The sequence below is a fragment of the Callionymus lyra genome, chromosome 18, assembly GCF_982586985.1.
Source record: "Callionymus lyra chromosome 18, fCalLyr1.hap1.1, whole genome shotgun sequence".
In the NCBI taxonomy this organism is placed as follows: domain Eukaryota; kingdom Metazoa; phylum Chordata; class Actinopteri; order Syngnathiformes; family Callionymidae; genus Callionymus; species Callionymus lyra.
The window spans coordinates 10,311,238-10,329,712 of NC_141835.1; the positions used below are offsets into that span (position 1 = coordinate 10,311,238).

The window sequence follows — 18,475 nt, forward strand, 5'->3', positions numbered from 1 at the left end:
AACCTCTACTAGTATAGATTGGAATTCCCTAGTAAAATCTGGAATCCTTCTAGGACAGATTGGAATTCCAATATTCAGTACTCAGATCCCAGTTCAGTAGATCCCAGTTTAGTACAGATTGGAATTCCAATCTCTACTAGTAGGATTCCAGAGCCTACTGGATACGAATCTGTACTTTGATATATATATTAAGATGATTTATTCTTGTTTCAATAACAAGTAACAATCCCTTATGTCATCGCTCACCACACGTCCTTCGATGTCTTCTTAGATAAAAAAGCCTATTTCAAATTAACTTTGAAACACTTAACTGCAGATCTAACGATGCATCAAACTGCGTGAGAAATCTTCTTAAATCGGGGAAAATCCAAAATGAGTCTTGTCGTCGGCTCATAGTCATCTTTCCCCCGCTGATTTTGTGTCCTGAAGTGGGCCGAGCGTTTCGGTAATGAAAAGGTCAAGAATGCCCTCTTATCGGTCTATGACACATTCATTATTAGCATTAAAGTTATTCATTTCATTTGGCCTTATCTTTCGTTTGGACAAGTCTTCCTCTTGGCAATGTTCCCGTTTACCCTTTCATGTCGGAAATAAGTCATCGGTCTAAAAAGAAAACCTCAATTGGGTTGTTTTGTCACGTCTATACTCTGGTGAAAAATCTTGATGCTTATCGTGTAGCTAGGTAAGTAGATCTGGCTCTTCATAACAAAAAAGAAAAACTTCCTTGTGTCCTTGGGCAGGACAACCTACCCACATTACCTAGTATTACTTTTAATACCATTGTATTACTTCAACAGTTGCACCCTTAAAAAAGATGGAAAAATTAGTACAACATGCTCTGACAAACCATCCACTTAAAAATGAACCTGTTGATAAGCGTTCCGGACCCTGGTCACCTCTTTGGGTCCAAAACAATGTAAGTAATTAAGTAAGTAAGTAAAATTTATTTATATAGCGCTTTTCCAGACCAGGGTCACAAAGCGCTTAAACAATCAAAACAATACTCAAAAAAGTACATACTTTAAAGATCAAGATAATACTGAGAACAACACAGGAGTTCGAGAAAATCAAGGAAAAGCCTGAACAAATAGAAACGTCTTAAGATGTTTCTTAAAGGAGTCAAGTACAAGCGCAAAGAGAGAAGAAGATCGTTCCAAAGCTTAGGAGCAACAGCCTGAAAAGATTTCTCTCCTCTGGTCCTGAACCGTGTGCGTGGAACCATCAGTAGATTCTGATCCACAGACCTCAGAGCCCGAGCTGGGGTGTAAGGCTGGATCAGATCAGTGATGTAAGGAGGAGACTGACCATGAATAGCTCTGAAAGTAAGAACCAGAATGCACCATAAGTATAAAGGCCTGTGAGTTTACCTGATGCTAGCTTTTGATTGATGATGGTGCAGAATTTTTACATTGTGAATGATACAGGAAAGCTAAAAAAAAAAAGGTAGCTTTAGCTGTGGATGCTTTAAAAGTACAAATAAGGGATATGTATCGAAGTTTTTCTTTTTACTTTGTGTGTCACTTATACTTTTTCAACCAAAAATCTTAGTGACAGATCAATTTTTCTTTAACAAAATGTTTGAAAAATCACATTTACTTGGAAAAATACACATTATTATATTATATATAAATTATTTTGGTTGTTGGGATTCAGGGTCAAAGGTGAAAATAACAAATAACATTTAGGTTGATGATTATAGTACAGTTGGTGCTTGGTTCTGTTTTTCTATGGCTTATTTTGTGTAATATATAATATAATATAATATATCCATCCATCCAGTTATCTTATCTTTTGTTGTGTTTACAAAACTGGCAATTGTTCCTGAACAATTGGTCCATTTGAACGAGTCTTTAAAAAGACTAATTTTAGTGATGAGCTGATGAAGCTTCATGAAACAGTGTCACATGGTTTAGGGGTCAGTTGGTGGCGCCATTGGTTTAAAAATGATGGGACTTTTCTTTTGAACAGTTGTTCAAAACAAAGGAAAATGGCTCAGAGACTGCCATCTAGTGGACTCTGAACATAATAGAACTGCTTCGTGAAGCTTCATCAGACCATCACTAACTAATTCCGCTTAATGGTATCATGAGGTAAATTAATGCTAACTAAACTTGCTAAAACTAGCTAAAATAGACATCGCAACACCGACTGTTCAAACCAGTAGAGGTTGGACACGACTTAAAGGATTCCTCGAGCCTAAAAAAAAATTTTTAAACAGAATGAAATGGTAACAAACAACATTCTTTCATCCCAGACCCAGTTTTTTATTGCCGCAGGCAAAAAAAAAAAGGTTCTTTGAGGCAGATCCAAAAAAAGGATGTAGCATATTTACGTGAACGTCTGATGAGATTTTTTCCCAAGCATCAAACACGCTCATATTCAGCATCAAATCATCTTTTTTTTTTTTTTCAAGCCACCTCTTCCCCCTCTTTTTTCCCCCCTCTTTGACACCCAGCATCACAATCTCCTTGCCCTCTGCTTCCCTTTACCTCGTAGATGGTTGTTAGATCTCCCAGCCTCGATAACGCCCTCTGGGATGCGACGGACTGCTGAACTCAGCGAGAAAAAGACGAAAGAACAAACAACAGCGGGGATGAAAAGGGATGATATCGGAGGATTGCTTCTCCCTCGCCGATGTGTGAAACGTTTTAATTATGAGTCTGCGCTGGTGATGAGGCTCCGAACCTTGAAATGCAAATGATATAATTCGATAGGAATTAGACCGTAGATGCACACTTTGACCGTATGGATTTTCCAGGGGACTTATATATAACTCTGGGAAGGATGCTTCCGGCAATAGGAAGACACATCTGACAATAGCCCGCGATCACGTATTTGCTGATGAATATGCATGCCTGTGTATTCAGCGACTTGATCTGCTACCCAGATATAATCATAGCCTCAAGTTGTCGCTGCTGAAGTGATTTCATTTTTGGTATAAAACAACGTGGAATGTATGTCAATCGGTGTCAAGAAGAGATTTGCAAGGGGGATAAGTTCCCCAAGCACAGTAACCCCCCCCCCCCAAGTGTCAGCTTTAAGGAAGTAAACCGGCTTTTTTTTTTTTCGGTTCCACACTCGTCGTTTTATGTTTTAAGTGCAAATTCAAGTGTAAATAAACGAAGGTTTTTTTGGGGCCTCACTGCTTCCTGAGATAGCGCTCAGCACCTCTTCATGCCGTTTGTACTTGCAGTGGGCAATGTGTCTGGTTCACTGACACCTATGCGCCGGTGGAAATTCAGCAGCTCTACTCATTCTGCTCTCTTAAATAAGGTTTCCCTTGTTCCCTGGAGCAGGTAGAGCAATTCTAAAACTCATTGTTCTTTTTTTTTTTTCCAATTCCAGTACTTTGAACATTTTGTTTTCAGGATGTCAACATGTCACGGAGTAGTCGGACGAAAAGGCAATTGGAGCTGCAGATGAACCAATAGACTTTATATGCAGTACAGTCCAGAGTAGAGGAATCTAGTGATATACAGATCTAGGTGTATACGAGATTGCGTCATGGGCGAAATGGACTTAGTTTCACGTTAATCATTCCGACTTACAATTGAATTAAACAGAGAATAGAAATCGGATCTCGTTTAAAGAAACACATTTTACTTGCAAGGAGAAAGTAGTACAGAGTTTACATACAGAGTATTTCTGAAGCACAGAGCTGATAGTTTGCCGTTTTATCTTCTTCACAGTTTTACAAGCCGTTACTTATCTTACTCCAAAGGTTACCATCAAGGACAAACTTAAAAAAAAGTTATTATCATCAAGCTCAAAAGTTGGCTTTTATTTCTTTTGATACTTCTTTACTCGAACATTCCTCTCCCAGTCAAGCAGTAATAAAAAAAATACAATCAGTGAGATATACAAGTAAATTTGATGAACACTTTAGCTCAAACTTTCCCATCACTTCATTAACATTTTAATTAACTTTAATTTTTAATGTTTCATGAAGTTCTAGCCGTAAACGTACACTTGACATTTCTAGTAGTATATAAAAGTACTTTAAAATTACTCATAAATACTCAATTGACAGTTGTTTGTTTAAATGAATCCCATATAATTGGTGTGGAAAAAAAGGTAATTGTTTGGGAACCAGGATCGAGATGAAAGTATTGGAAACGGTATCGAAATTTATTTTTATCGTTACCAGGCCCTAAGCATAACGTTATTTTGAGTACTGAGCAATGTGTCTTCTGTTACTATAAGTAGCTCTGTGACCTGTATTTCAACTTCCAAATCATTTTGTGTTGTTTATTCTTTAAATATTGCTTTATTCACCAACTACTGTAGATTGTTTAGTGTCTGAAGCAAACAACCAACATTCCAACAACAATGTTATACACCCGTTGTTTCCCCAATATTGTTAAATTATGTTCTCTAAGAAAAGGTTAATTATTGCTCTTGTTTTTCAGACTAAAAGTGTATCATTAACACTTGTTTTTTGCTAACATGTTGGACGTTCTTGTTTGGAAAAATACAAAATGAACTACGAAAGTGGCATCTGAAAGAGAAAGAAAGATACACATCTTTTTGTTTGTTTTTTGGCCATAAATAAAGCTGTTTGCATTAGTATTAGAAACTAAAAAGTAATATAAGCAAACCCCCAAGAATCATTTGTTGTGTGAGCAAGCATTAGCCACATAGTTAAGGCTAGCTCTATCTGTGGTGTTCATTTAATCCTATTTAAAATAATAATGTATAAATAAATATAATATTTGTATAATGACAATCTGTCTTCTCATGCTTGTCTTGGTTATTCTCTGGGCACTCCACTTTCCTCCCACAGTCCTTAAACTTGATCAAGTACTCTAAAAGGTATGAAGCTTTGGGACTGAATTGATGTCAATCTGTCAACCTGTCCAGGGTGTCCTCTGCCTCTCACCCTAAGCAGCTGGGATACGTCCCATCTTTCCGCAAGCATTCGATGTATCTAGATCTGTATAAGGTGGAGCATCATTTGAAACTGCCTTCTACCATTTTAAGCTGATATTGATGAAAATATGGAAGAGGGGAAGTGGAGTGATGGATTAAACGGGAGGAGAGGGTGGGATGAATGGTGAGCACAAGTCCAAAGAGTTCAGGGTGAATTGACGGATGGCGATGGGAAGAGCGTGTACGTGATGTGGACGGAAAAGTATGGCTTTAACCTTTACATCACACTCTCCCAGAAGCCCCTGGGAGAGCTCGATGGAACTCCAGGATTTTTCCTTTTTGTACCCAAACATTTACCCCTTTTTGCGTGAACCGTCTGTTAGTTAGACGTTTTTGCAAGAAAATTCTTCATTTTTTCCCCTTCACTCTATTCCCCTCATCTTCTTCTGCAGCTTCAATCACAGCGAATCTATTCCCCCTCTCGTCTCCTGCTTTCCTCCATTAACCTCCTCCTTACCTCCTTCCCTGGCAGCTTATGGATGTGAGTATGAGTGTGTGCTAATCTCCTTTTAGCTGTGTGTGTGTGTGTGTGTGTGTGTGTGTGTGTGTGTGTGTGTGTGTGTGTGTGTGTGTGTGTGTGTGTGTGTCGCTGCTGTTGAAAAGACTTGCACGCTCACCACAGGGAGTTTGCCACCGATACCCACAGAGGCCTGAGCTGGACCCGGGTCACCGGTCTTGCCTCATTCTTTTTTGGCCGGCCCCCCTTGAGATTCCCCCCGTTAGAGATGGGAAGGCGATGATGGCCGATGGGCCGGAAGGAAAGTCATTTGCACACTTTAGGTAAACGCAAAAAGGTATAGACTGTTGAGCTAGTCATGACTATAACCAGCTTTCTTCAATTTTAAAACTCCTTAACTGTAGTTCAAGGTCAAAGTAACCCGGTGGCTGAAAACAAACATGTTTTGAGGTATCCCTTGTGTTCTCTCTGGGTCAAGGTTACCCGGTGGCTGAAAACCTACAAGTTTGTGGTATCCCTTGTGTTATCTCTGGGTCTAGGTGACCCGGTGGCTGAAAACCTACAAGTTTGTAGTATCCCTTGCGTTATCTCTGGGTCAATGTGACCCGGTGGCTGAAAACAAACCTGTTTTTGGTATTCCTTCTGTTGTCTCTGGGTCAAGGTTACCCGGTGGCTGAAAACCTACAAGTTTGTGGTATCCCTTGTGTTATCTCTGGGTCTAGGTGACCCGGTGGCTGAAAACCTACAAGTTTGTGGTATCCCTTGCGTTATCTCTGGGTCAATGTGACCCGGTGGCTGAAAACAAACCTGTTTTTGGTATTCCTTCTGTTGTCTCTGGGTCAAGGTTACCCGGTGGCTGAAAACCTACAAGTTTGTGGTATCCCTTGTGTTATCTCTGGGTCTAGGTGACCCGGTGGCTGAAAACCTACAAGTTTGTGGTATCCCTTGTGTTATCTCTGGGTCAATGTGACCCGGTGGCTGAAAACAAACCTGTTTTTGGTATTCCTTGTGTTGTCTCTGGGTCAAAACCTCAGAATCAATTTACAGCACGACCGCCAATCAGACTATCAATATATGCTGAAAGAAAGATATTAGCTTTTATGCTAGTTTTTAATGCTAACTCATTCAATATGTATTTTATTTAGTGAATACATAGTTTGTGAATTAAAAGATAGAGTATCAGAGACACTTACTTAAACTCACATGTTTCAAATGTTGAAGTCTTCCTGTCCAAGATGCAGTAAGTCCCTCATCATGACCATGTTATTACTTTATAAAGTTTGTCTGAAATCTGGGCGAACGAGAGGTTACGAGAGCGGAGTGCATTATGATGTAATAATGGCTTCACTCCTCCTCCAGCCAGCTGTAATCACGCCCCGCTTTGTTTATACAACGAGTCCCTTGGAGGTTGAGACTTCTGGGATTGATGACATGCGATGAGAACCCTTGATTCTTGACCAATCACAGCAGATTGGGTTTGGTTATGGTAAACAAGATTTAATCTCCAGAAAAACAGTGTTTTCAGTGGGTGGGGCTTAAGCACATTTTCTAATGTAAATATTTAAATGAAAAGAGAGTTTTGTACAAACAGACACATACTGATGATACAATAGAGTCCAACATCTATTTAAAACACACATTAGTTGCCATTTAAAGGAGCAAGTGAGACCGGACCACCAAAAGGGATCGAGCCATGGTGTGACGGAAGGAATATAACTATCAAAAAAGTTGGAAACAAATGGCAGGTCAAGGCAACCACACTAAAGCCATCATGTGTGAGTATTAATATGATTTAAGGGAGACTATCTACTCATCTCAGGGGGTTTAAAGTGGGAACACTGTAAAAGATTCCTTAGATTTAATTCTAAATTTTAAATAAGCAAGCCAAGAAGCTCCTTTTAACACTTCACTTAAAGTACACGGTACCAGGCCACGTGGTTTAGTTTGAAATACTTTATAGTCCCTTAAACATGGCTGTTTGTAACAGATTCTGAAAAAAGACGATGCAGAAGTTGCTAAGGGCTAAAAAAAGACTAAAAAACATTCCAACTTTTAATAGACGGTTACTTGCTTTATATTTGAGCTACAGAGTTTTAAATCTTTCTTGGAATGAGGCCTTATTATATTATTTGGTTCCAATTGATAAATTAAAACCAGTTTGTTATAGAGTTGTTTGAAAAGTGTAATGTGCTTTATTGTAATCGTTAATCTAGCAACTGCGTTGTCATATTTCTACAAAAAAGGGATTCACTATGGATCGGCGAAAACCACTACGTAACCCATTTTAAAAATCTTTAGACGTAGAGATGACGCTGAATTTTTTTGAGGCGGTAAAATCGGAATAACCAACATGTGTTTTTATAAAGTCTTGAGCCGAGACAATACAGCAAAGGAATCGTTCCAAAGGAATTATAATCTGACAAAAAAAAAAAGGGAAGCTAATATCAGAAACAAACAATGACTCACCGCATTAAATCTGTTCAGTCTCTTACGTGTTTATCTTTGACCTCAGGCTGGAAATGTACTGTGTGAAACAGGATGTGAGGGAAGCCATATTTACTCGTGTTTTTTTTTTTATTCTTTTCTAACTACCCTCAAAGGCTAACCAAAAATAACTTGCGTAGAGATGAAAAAGTGAAATCTTACGGTTACTTTAGTCTTACTAAGCTGCAGATTGCAACTCAAGTTGAGCAAATATGATCAACTTAAATGTTAAATATAAGAAATTATTAATGAACTCCTTATCATTTATCTTATTACTAATATATTTCCTTGTCTTCTGAGCTACTTTATCCAGCTCTTGTTGAACTAAAGCTTGTGTTAAATGTCACAATCGTGACTCAAACAGACTCGTTCCCTCACTGTCACAGTCATCGTATAGTAGCTAAATGTATTTCGCAGAGAAATCTAGTTCAAGTATTATCAGCTCTCAAGTGCAGTTTATGATAGACTTCCCCCGCACTTGAACCTCTCACTGTCAACGCCGGAGCGCACATCAACCTGAGATTAAGTCAGAAACTATATCTTTCCAGGAGTCACTTTTTTCCGACACTCCACTTGTCCTCGACCCTCGTATCAATCTCTGAACTTCTGTCATCGACTTCTTTAGGTGAGAAGTTGCTGCCAAGATAATATTTATACATTTTTTTAAATGAATTAAATTGATGAGGAACTACCAAACTTTTGGCAAATACCATTTTCATTGAATAATTCATCAAATAGTTTGTGATTATTAGATTATTCAAGTCCTACTTATAATTTAAAATAGTTGTATTTTTCAAAAACATCTTTCATTTGTTCATATTTCCTTTTTTTAAACGTATTTATTAAAATATTTTGGTATTTTTTAAATGACCTTCATCTATAATAATATTATTATTATTATTATCAAATATGAGTTTATAAAGCCCTTATTTACACATTTTTTTGGATAAAGTAAATGTTTTACTATCTTTTAATTCAATGTTTATGTTGTTGTTTTTTTTAGATGGATATTTTTTGGTTTTTATTTTCAAAACATTACATTTTTCTAATAAAACAATAACAAACGAAATATTATTGATTATGAATTACTCAAACTATATATATATATATATATATATATATATATATATTTAATTGACTAATTTTCAAGCAGTATTTGACACAGTTCTTGCGTTGAAACAAATTTTATTTAGCATATAAATTGCAAAATATTTCCTCCACATTCACATAAATAAAAACTTTTTTATACTTTAACATTTCCACTTTAAAAGCACACATTTGTTTCAACGTATTTATCGTAATCAAACATCATTTTCCTTCTTAATATACAAGTGTGTCTGAAAGGGTCAAAACATATGAAATTGTATACAGGATAGTACCTCAGACATACAGTAAGTACCTCTCACTGAATGACAAACTACCAGGTTGCTCCTAACACGGCCCGTTACTGTATAAATAGATAAGCTCTGTCGGTTTGCAGATGCCCACCTTCCTCTTTCCTTTTATAAAGCTGCGATTCTGCCATCATGACGGGTGAGGCTTCATAACTGCCGTCTCTTTCCTACAAACCCTCCTCTCCTCCCTCCATCTCAGATTCCTCCCGAGTCTCCTGTTCTGCTTGATGCTATCTCTTCCCATTGTCTTCTCTGCCCGTGGTCAGTTTTCAAATCTTCATCTCTATTCTGTTCTCTCTCACTGCCTCATTTCTTATTGAGCAATGTGATTCATAAGTGTAAGGTTTCGCCGTCTGTCTTCGCCGCTGCCGGCAGTGTGGGTTTATTCACCGCTCTAGGTTTCTCTCTTCAGCTTCACCTCCGTCTTCGTATTCTTCAAAGTGAAGCGACGGTACTTGCAGCTTCACTATATAGTTATTTATGTGAACATTACACTCCTAATTTAACCCTTTTTCGGGGGTAAAATGCAGTTTGATGATTACACAACTACAAATGTTGGAAGATATATATATATATTTAATAAATATTTATATCATTAAGCGGTTACTTTTCTCAATATTTTTAATTGCATCATCATGGTGACAATAGAAGTTGTGGGTTCAAATCCCAGCTTCAATTGCAGTTTTAACGTTTGGAAAACATTGTTTTATCTGTGAAATGATAAAATATATATATTCCATGATTTTGAGGACTTAGCTCTCAGACTTTAAAGTGGTTGTCTTGTGGCCTTAAGAAGTTGTGGGTTCAAATCCTAGCTTAAATTTCTTTTACGTTTACAAAACATTGTTTTATATTTGAAATTATAATACATATATATTTATTGCATGATTGTGACGTGGTCTCAGACTTTAAAGTGGTTGTCTTGGTTGTGGGTTCAAATCCCAGCTCCATTCTAGGTTTCATTTTGCAAGACATTGTTTAATTTTTGTGATTATAATATATATATATATATATATATATATATATATATATACACAGGTATATACTGTATGTATTGCATGATTGTGATGAGGTAGCTCTCAGACTTTAAAGTGGTTGTCTTGGTTGTGGGTTCAAATCCTAGCCTCCATTCAAGGTTTTACTTTGCAAAACATTGTTTTATTTTTAAAATGATATTATACAGTATATGTGTATCGCATGATTGTGTTGAAGTAGCTCTCAGACTTGAAAGTGGTCGACTTCTGATCTGAGGAGTTGTGGGTTCGAATCCCAGTTTAACTGTATGATAAAGTCAGCTTGTAAAACCTCGTTGAATTATTTGAGTGTATACATTTTTGTGTACATACTCTTCCACAATTTAACTACTTTTTATACTTATTTATATTAAATAAATATATGTTTAAACCAGTTCCAAAGTGTAAATATGAATAAAAAATGTGTACATATTGTACTATTCTCAGCTCGAGTGAGTGAGTTGCATTTAAAGGACGTATAAAAATAGTACATTTGTTTCCAATTAAAGTGTTATCGGGCTAAAGAACTGTGTTCATGTAAAACATGAAATAAAATGTATTGAAAAGAATCTAAACAGGGCCTACGGTTGTGAGGGGAAGTGGGATGAAAGCAGTAACACTCAGTAGGAGGGCAAGAGATGAAGAGATCTTCTGATTTGAACGCTTGCCAAAGCTTCATTAGATAAGGCTGAATCTATATCCATCTCTGCCAAAGTCCAGAGGCCAGCTCACCAGAGCATTGCTGCAGTGGATCCTTGTAATTTGAGGATGTTAAGAATCACAGACTAATGAGAAGTCAATCACTAGAGATTTGAAGTATTGATGCATGCAAAAGAAGACCGCAGGCCTTTAAAAAATAGAACCAAAACATCAATGTTTCTATGAAACTACTCTTGAAGAAGCGAACTTTGACCATAAGATCTTCACTGGGGCAACTGAGGATATGAAATATGTCATGAATTGTTGGATATAACACATTCAATGTGAATTAAATCATGTTATGATTTTAAACTGGACTTTAATCTGAAAAAAAGGCTTCATTTTTTACTTTACGCCATATCCCTCGTGTCTGAATAGTTTTTGGTTCATGAAAAAAAAAGTCAAACTATTTACCAGTAAATACAACGATATGCATAATTTATCCTCGAATTTAAAAAGCATTTGTTTAGGGGTCGCTCGGGGTTCAGATATCCATCAATAGCAGCCGGTAAATCATCCAGATTAAATACAGACCACTCATGCGTGCACAAAAGAGAGCAAACATTGGAAGGCCACGCAGAGGTTGTGCTTATATTTGTCTTAATTGCTGCCTTTTATTACTTTTGCCTAGTTGACCCTGAGTATTTTATTTCCTTTTTAAATGTGCTTTTATCGACCTAAAAAGAGACACTTTGCTGTTATGTGTTAATTAATGTTTTTTTTTTTTTTATTATTATAATATTTCTTGAATCCAAGTAAGTACATGTTGCATTATTTAAATAATCATGTTCCACCCTAGACTACGCCTTCTCTGTTGCGATTGGTCGGGAAATATGTCATTTTGCGTTAGAGTTGGGTGCTATTCTCTCGCCAGAGACAAACCTAACATCACCCACCTTGGATTCAATGGTTCAACGTCATGCTAACCATTGTTTTATTTTGAAAATTAACATAGCTTAGGTTGCGGTTAATGGGACCTCTGATGGATTTGCATTAGTTCTTATACAGAGAAACGAAAAAAAAAAAATCAAAAAACAATAAATCCAAAAAAACAGCTTGGCATGTATCACAAATACTTTCTAATGCTCAAAAGTGAAGCTACAAACTTGAATCGATACGAAGACTCCTGACTCTGACGTTGACAAAAGACCAAATAATAAATAAGATTAATAACACGCACCAGAGGCAATTGATTGTATAAGCAGTATTTGTGGCTTCAGAGCCTTCGCTGAAGAGGCAATAAATTGATCAATAAAAGCTCCTCCACGATGTCAGGGTGAAATCAATTCATGTACACGCAACACCAGCTACTTAAGAACCATTTTGCAGCCAGTTTGTCATAATAAAAGCAATTACACCTGCATTAAATCAGTGTGTTTCAGAACAAAAACAAATCTAAATATTGTTGCTCCTTTTTCAAATGTTTGACCATTATACTTCGTCTTAAATCAGGGAAGCGGCTAATTATCGTTTCTCTGCCGCTTTCTATCGTGAGAAAAGGCTGATATTACCTCTAATCAGCAGAAAAAGTCTCGGCATCAGGCATCTTAGACACGCGCCTCATTAGCTCTTCCACCAGAGGAGGTTATTCTAGCTGGGAACAGATTGCGAGGAAACACTGATACAATTAAAAGCCAGTGGATTCACACCAAGTGCTATATTTAAAAAGGGGGCGGGAGATGCTGAGAAAGACCGAGTTATACAGTCTTCAAAGTAAATTGTATGTTTGCCACTGAGGTACTTGAGAAATTCCGGGTAAAAATTGCTGTTGGCTGATCTGCTTTCTTCAAAGTTACGATGCAAGTATATCCAGGAATATTTTTCTTTGGGCTAATGTTCCGCATTATATGCAGGAGAAAGTTCTGAGAACTATTATGCTAAAAAACACGACTCATATTTGTTTAATAGTTTCATTGAAAGGCGCAGATTTTATTTATTAACGGTCAAGTAGCTGTGGATTTTATTTTGATTCAAAAATGCAAAAAGAAAATGCTTAAAAAATAGGAATATAAAACTAGAAACTAAGAAAATTAAAGGCTCTATCTCATTTTTGTCAAGAAATAAAAATAGCAACAGCGAAAAAAATTTTTTTAATAAAATTGTTACTACACTAGGGGGAGCCAGAAACACGATTTAGAGTTTTACGGATTGGGGGATTTAAAGTGGTTGGTACTACATATAAACATTTAGTATGCAATTACCTTGTGTCATCCACAAAGTTGTCTCTTAATATTATATATACTTATTTGTCCTTGTTGTTTTTTTATGCTAACTTAACAATATGTATTTAATAAAGTAAATAATTACGTTTGAAATGTTGTGTTGAGTGTCTTCCTCTCCAAGATGCAGTCAGTCCCTCATCATGACCATGTTTTGAACTACTTTATATTATATATAAAATGATATATATATATATATATATATATATATATATATATATCATTTTTAAGTTCTCCCCCTTCTGAAATCCCGGTGAACAAGAGGTTAAGAGAGTGGATGATGAGGATGACGTAATAATGTGGTTCACTCCTCCTCCGCTTTGTTTACACAACAAGTCCCATGGAGGTGGAGACTTTAAGGATTGATGACTTGATGCTAGCCAATCAAAGCAGAGTGGATGTAGTTAAGGTAGACAAGATTGTATCTCCAGAAGGTGGGGCTTAAGATAATGTTCTAATGTCAATATTTCAATGAAAATATATATTTTTTTGTACAAACACACATACTGATGAGTACAATAGAGTTGTAGATCTATTTTAGTCAACGCATTAGTTGAACTTTAAAATAGAACCATTTATTTAAAAGTAGTACCTGTAAGAACACGGGGTTCCTACATTGTCCCTTTCATGCTGTTAAGTAAATAATAAACTCAGGGAAAGGGACTCATGTGGCAGCAGTCATCCTCAAACACGACTCCCTCTACTGTTTAAAGCTTCTGTGGCAGCTCGAAAACAGCTATGACAACTCCAGACCAGTACGCGTGGATGGCTACAGTAAAACAGCAGTTGACCCGAACATAAAAACCCCTTCTCTGTGCACATCGAGGTTTTCCCTTTGAGTGCTATTTTTATTGCCATGACACTATAGAACACCATGAGGTAGGATAAACATGGTAGAAAAAGATGGATTAAAGTTGCATGAGTCCCCCCCACAGTTTATCTTTCTTCTGACTCAAGGATCTACCATTTATTTAAGCCCTCCTTTATTTCGCTGCTTCATGACCATTAACACCAAGTCATTTCGACAGATCGTTCCTTCGATACTTTAAGTTTGGTAGTTCCGTGAGGGTTTGCCGTGTGTGTGATCGCCTGTTAAATGTGAGGCGCCTAAATAATGAAACACTGTGCTCATGTTTGGATCTGGTTGAATTATTCATCCTGTCCCGCACACACACATGAATACACTATCCCCAGTGATGTAGCGCTCGCACACCAGCACTTCTACCTGCTTCTTTCTCTTGGCCGGTCCTCTTCTTCAGCTCTCTGTATCTCATTTCTTATTGAACGCCTGCATTACCAATGACAAGGTCAGAACAGCTTTTTTTGGAAGTAAACATCTAAGTAAGCTGGCATGAAACCAGGAGTTGCTATGGTCTGTTTCAAACCTTGGCAGAGTTTGGAGTTACTCCTCCGTCTGGGTTGCCATGCGAAGCCTGTACTCGGCTGTTTTTAAACCGGATTGACAATCCCATGGCAGCCGCACAATGCATTGAGGTGTTTAGATGTGGTGTTGTGTTGAAGTCACCCACTTCAATACGTTGGTTGAGGTAAAACCTGCTGATCTACTGTAGTCGTATGTTCACTAGCAACTAGACCTGTAGAAAAGAACGCCTCATCGTAGATGAAGACAATACCAAGACAATGGAGTTTTAGGCCCAAACAAAACTAAGACCGAACATGGAAGGATCAAGACAAGTCGCAGACTGACAGAATCTTGACCAAGACGGATAGAATTTAGATAAAGGCCTAGACCGAGACCTAGCCAAAACCTACCCAAGACCACGTCCAGGATGGAGACCAAGACCAAGCCAAGTAGCAATACCAACATAGAGCAAGTTAAGACCAAGACTAAGGTAGACCATAACAAGATCAAGACAAGACCAATACCAATATACTGTACATTGTGTAGTAAAAGACCCGGTCAAGAACAAGGTCAAGACCAAGACCTAGCCAAAACCTAGCCAAGAACAAGACACATCCAAGACCAAGAAAAAGACTAATACCAAGATAAAGCAATTCAAGACCAAGACTAGTCGCAGACTGACAGAATCTTGACCAAGACAGACCGAGCCCAGACCAAGATAGACCAAGACAAGACCAAGACCTAGACCGAGACCTAGCCAAAACCTACCCAGACCGAGAACGAGCCAAGACCATGACACATCCAAGACCAAGAACAAGACCAATACCAAGATAGACCAAATCAAGACTAAGGTAGACCATGACAAGATCAAGAAAAGACTAATACCAAGATACACTGTGTAGTAAAGACCAAGTCAAGACCAAGGTCAAGACCAAGACGTAGTCAAAACTTGGCCAAGACCAAGACAAGGACAGACACCGGGACATAGCCAAGACCAAGAATCGTCCAAGACCAAGAAAAAGACCAATACCAAGATAGAGCAAGTCAAGACCAAGGTAGACCAATACCAAGATACACTTTGTTGTAGAAACAAAGACAGTCCAAGACCAAGACAGAGCAAATCAAGATTATAACAAAGAATAGACCAATACCAAGACTGACAGATTATAAATCCAAGAGCAAGACTAATTAAATAAGAACACAAGTATACACAGAATATATTGTCATTTCTACTCCAGTTGCTGGTACAGGTTAAAGTAGTCCCTGATGCGTCCGTCCCAGATACAAACTTTAATTTGGCAGACAACCTTCCTTGGAATGTTTGGCTACTGAAAAACATTTTTAATCTCTTGAATCCTCACCAAGAACAAGTGAAGGAAACGAGAAGGCAACGAGGAGTTCAACCCATAACATAGTAGAAACCGGCTGTTAGTCAGGGTCAGGTTGGGGTGTGGGGGGGCTCTCTTTTCCTCGGTAGCTGTCAATGCTGATCTCTAGCTATTGATGAATCTGCCACTATTCCGCACTAATTGACTTTTCCACGATGACAGCAGGTGAATTACAGGCCTTAATTGCCAAGTAATGGCCATCAATTATACAATAATGGTGGTAATTATTGAGTTATGTGCAAATGAGGTAATGTCACCCTCACCAAGGCCTCTAGTACAGGGTGATGTGTTAAATGTCACCCGCAATTACCACTTCACGTCCACGTCTAATGGAGGTTCGATCCAAGATGAAAACCACAAACGTTTCTTTATCTTATTTCGGAATATTTCATTTTGATCGAAAACGCATAGATTTACTGTAGTTTCATTTCAATTTAATTTATGTGCCATAAAATATAAATATCTTGAAGGACACTTGCTTAAGTCTCAAGTCTTTAATCCTGGGAAACCAGGGTAGACCAAGGCAGGATCAAGACAAGACCAATACCAAGGTAGACCAAGACCAGGACAGGTTCAACACAAGACCAATACCAAGGTAGACCAAGGCCAGGAGAGGATCAAGACAAGACCAATACCAAGGTAGACCAAGACCAGGACAGGATCAAGACAAGACCAATACCAAGGTAGACCAAGACCAGGACAGGTTCAACACAAGACCAATACCAAGGTAGACCAAGGCCAGGACAGGATCAAGACAAGACCAATACCAAGGTAGACCAAGACCAGGACAGGTTCAACACAAGACCAATACCAAGGTAGACCAAGGCCAGGACAGGATCAAAACAAGACCAATACCAAGGTAGACCAAGACCAGGACAGGATCGAGACAAGACCAATACTAAGGTAGACCAAGACCAGGACAGGATCGAGACAAGACCAATACTAAGGTAGACCAAGACCAGGACAGGATCAAGACCAGACCAATACTAAGGTAGACCAAGACTAGGACACGATCAAGACAAGACAAATACTAGATAACCTATGTAGTAAAGACCAAGACAGACCAAGACCAAGCTAGAGCAAGTCAAAACAAAGACCAAGATGGGACCAAACCAAGACAGACAGAGTCAAAATCCAAGACAAAGTAAATAATTAAACACAAAATATACTGTAATTTCTGCCCCTGGGGCTGGTTGAAGTAGTCCCTGATGTATCCTTCCCAGATACATTTGGAAACTTTCATGCTTAGTATGTCAGCCACGACATTAAATAAACAACAATTTGTCATTGAACGCTGAGTTAGCGTAGCTTCCCACGCGGCTCCATAGGCTAGATCCATTTACGTATAAACAAACAAAATCAAGGTCTAGTGTCAGTTTGTGTGTGTGTGTGCGTTTGCACGTCCTTATGTAAGCATGAAGCCTCCTCTTGCCTCGAGGGTGATGATGGAAACAGTTTGTCATCCTCCCACTTCTTTTTGTCTTCTCTCTCTCCATTCTACCATTCACCCTTTCAAATCCAATATACTTTATTGGCGAGCAAGAGCAGAGCCGGCGCTAACATGACTGTTTCTTGCGTTCACAAAATGCTAATTAAATAGCATTTTCAAAACAGACACACAAACACTGATGCCCACGGTAGGTTTTGTTTCTTGTGCAGAGTCATCACACACTGGCAGATGGCAATTCTCTATGAGCACTTATGCAGAGAAGAGGGGAGTGAATGATCCAAGAGTCAATATGCAGGCGCTGTTTTGCTTCCAGACCGCCACGAGGAAACAAAGATGGACTGCATCAATGAACTGCTTTAGTCTGGAGGAGTTTTTACGATGCTAAACGAGTTTGATGGAACTTTTTGACACCACGTTTCATTTTAAAGGGATTCACGCGATAAAAGAGGATGCTTAAAATAAACCTAAAAAACTATTTTTTGATTCATTATTATTAATAATATTGTTAGTATCATGATTAAATTTTATTATTAGTTTCTTATTCATTCAAATGCTGGAAAAACAACCCAAAAGGCTATATTAATAAAACATTACAGGACAATTTGATTTATTACATTATATTCTTTATTATTGATTTTTCAATTTCGACAATAACACAACCCCACAAAAATAATAACAAAAATATTAATAAAAACGACAATAATAATAATAATAAAAAAAGACTATTAATCCCTTCATTAATATGTTTTGCAAACAGGGTAAAGAAATGTAATTTATTTAAAAGGGTTTTTCAGTTTTTATCATTAATAATAATAATAATAATAATAAAAAAAATGTGGCAAAAAAAGCATTATTTTCCTTCTAAAAAACATATATATGTATAATATTATCTGTGAGATTTCTCTATGGGGATCAATAAAGTATATTGATTGATTGATTGATATATATATAATTTTTATTTTCTACATTTCCTGTTCCTACTATATAGTATCTTATTAAATTACACTTTTTTTTCCTGTTTTTTTTAGGGTTATAAAAATGTTTGACTAATGAAATGATCATGTTCACTTTTATTTTGT

General features: G+C 37.5%; 1 protein-coding gene across 2 annotated transcripts in view; it reads left to right on the forward strand.

The window, feature by feature from the left end:
• lrfn5a (leucine rich repeat and fibronectin type III domain containing 5a) overlaps positions 1-18,475 on the forward strand; it is a 101,130-nt gene that overhangs the window by 49,708 nt on the left and 32,947 nt on the right. The gene's annotated exons all lie outside the window — the stretch shown is intronic.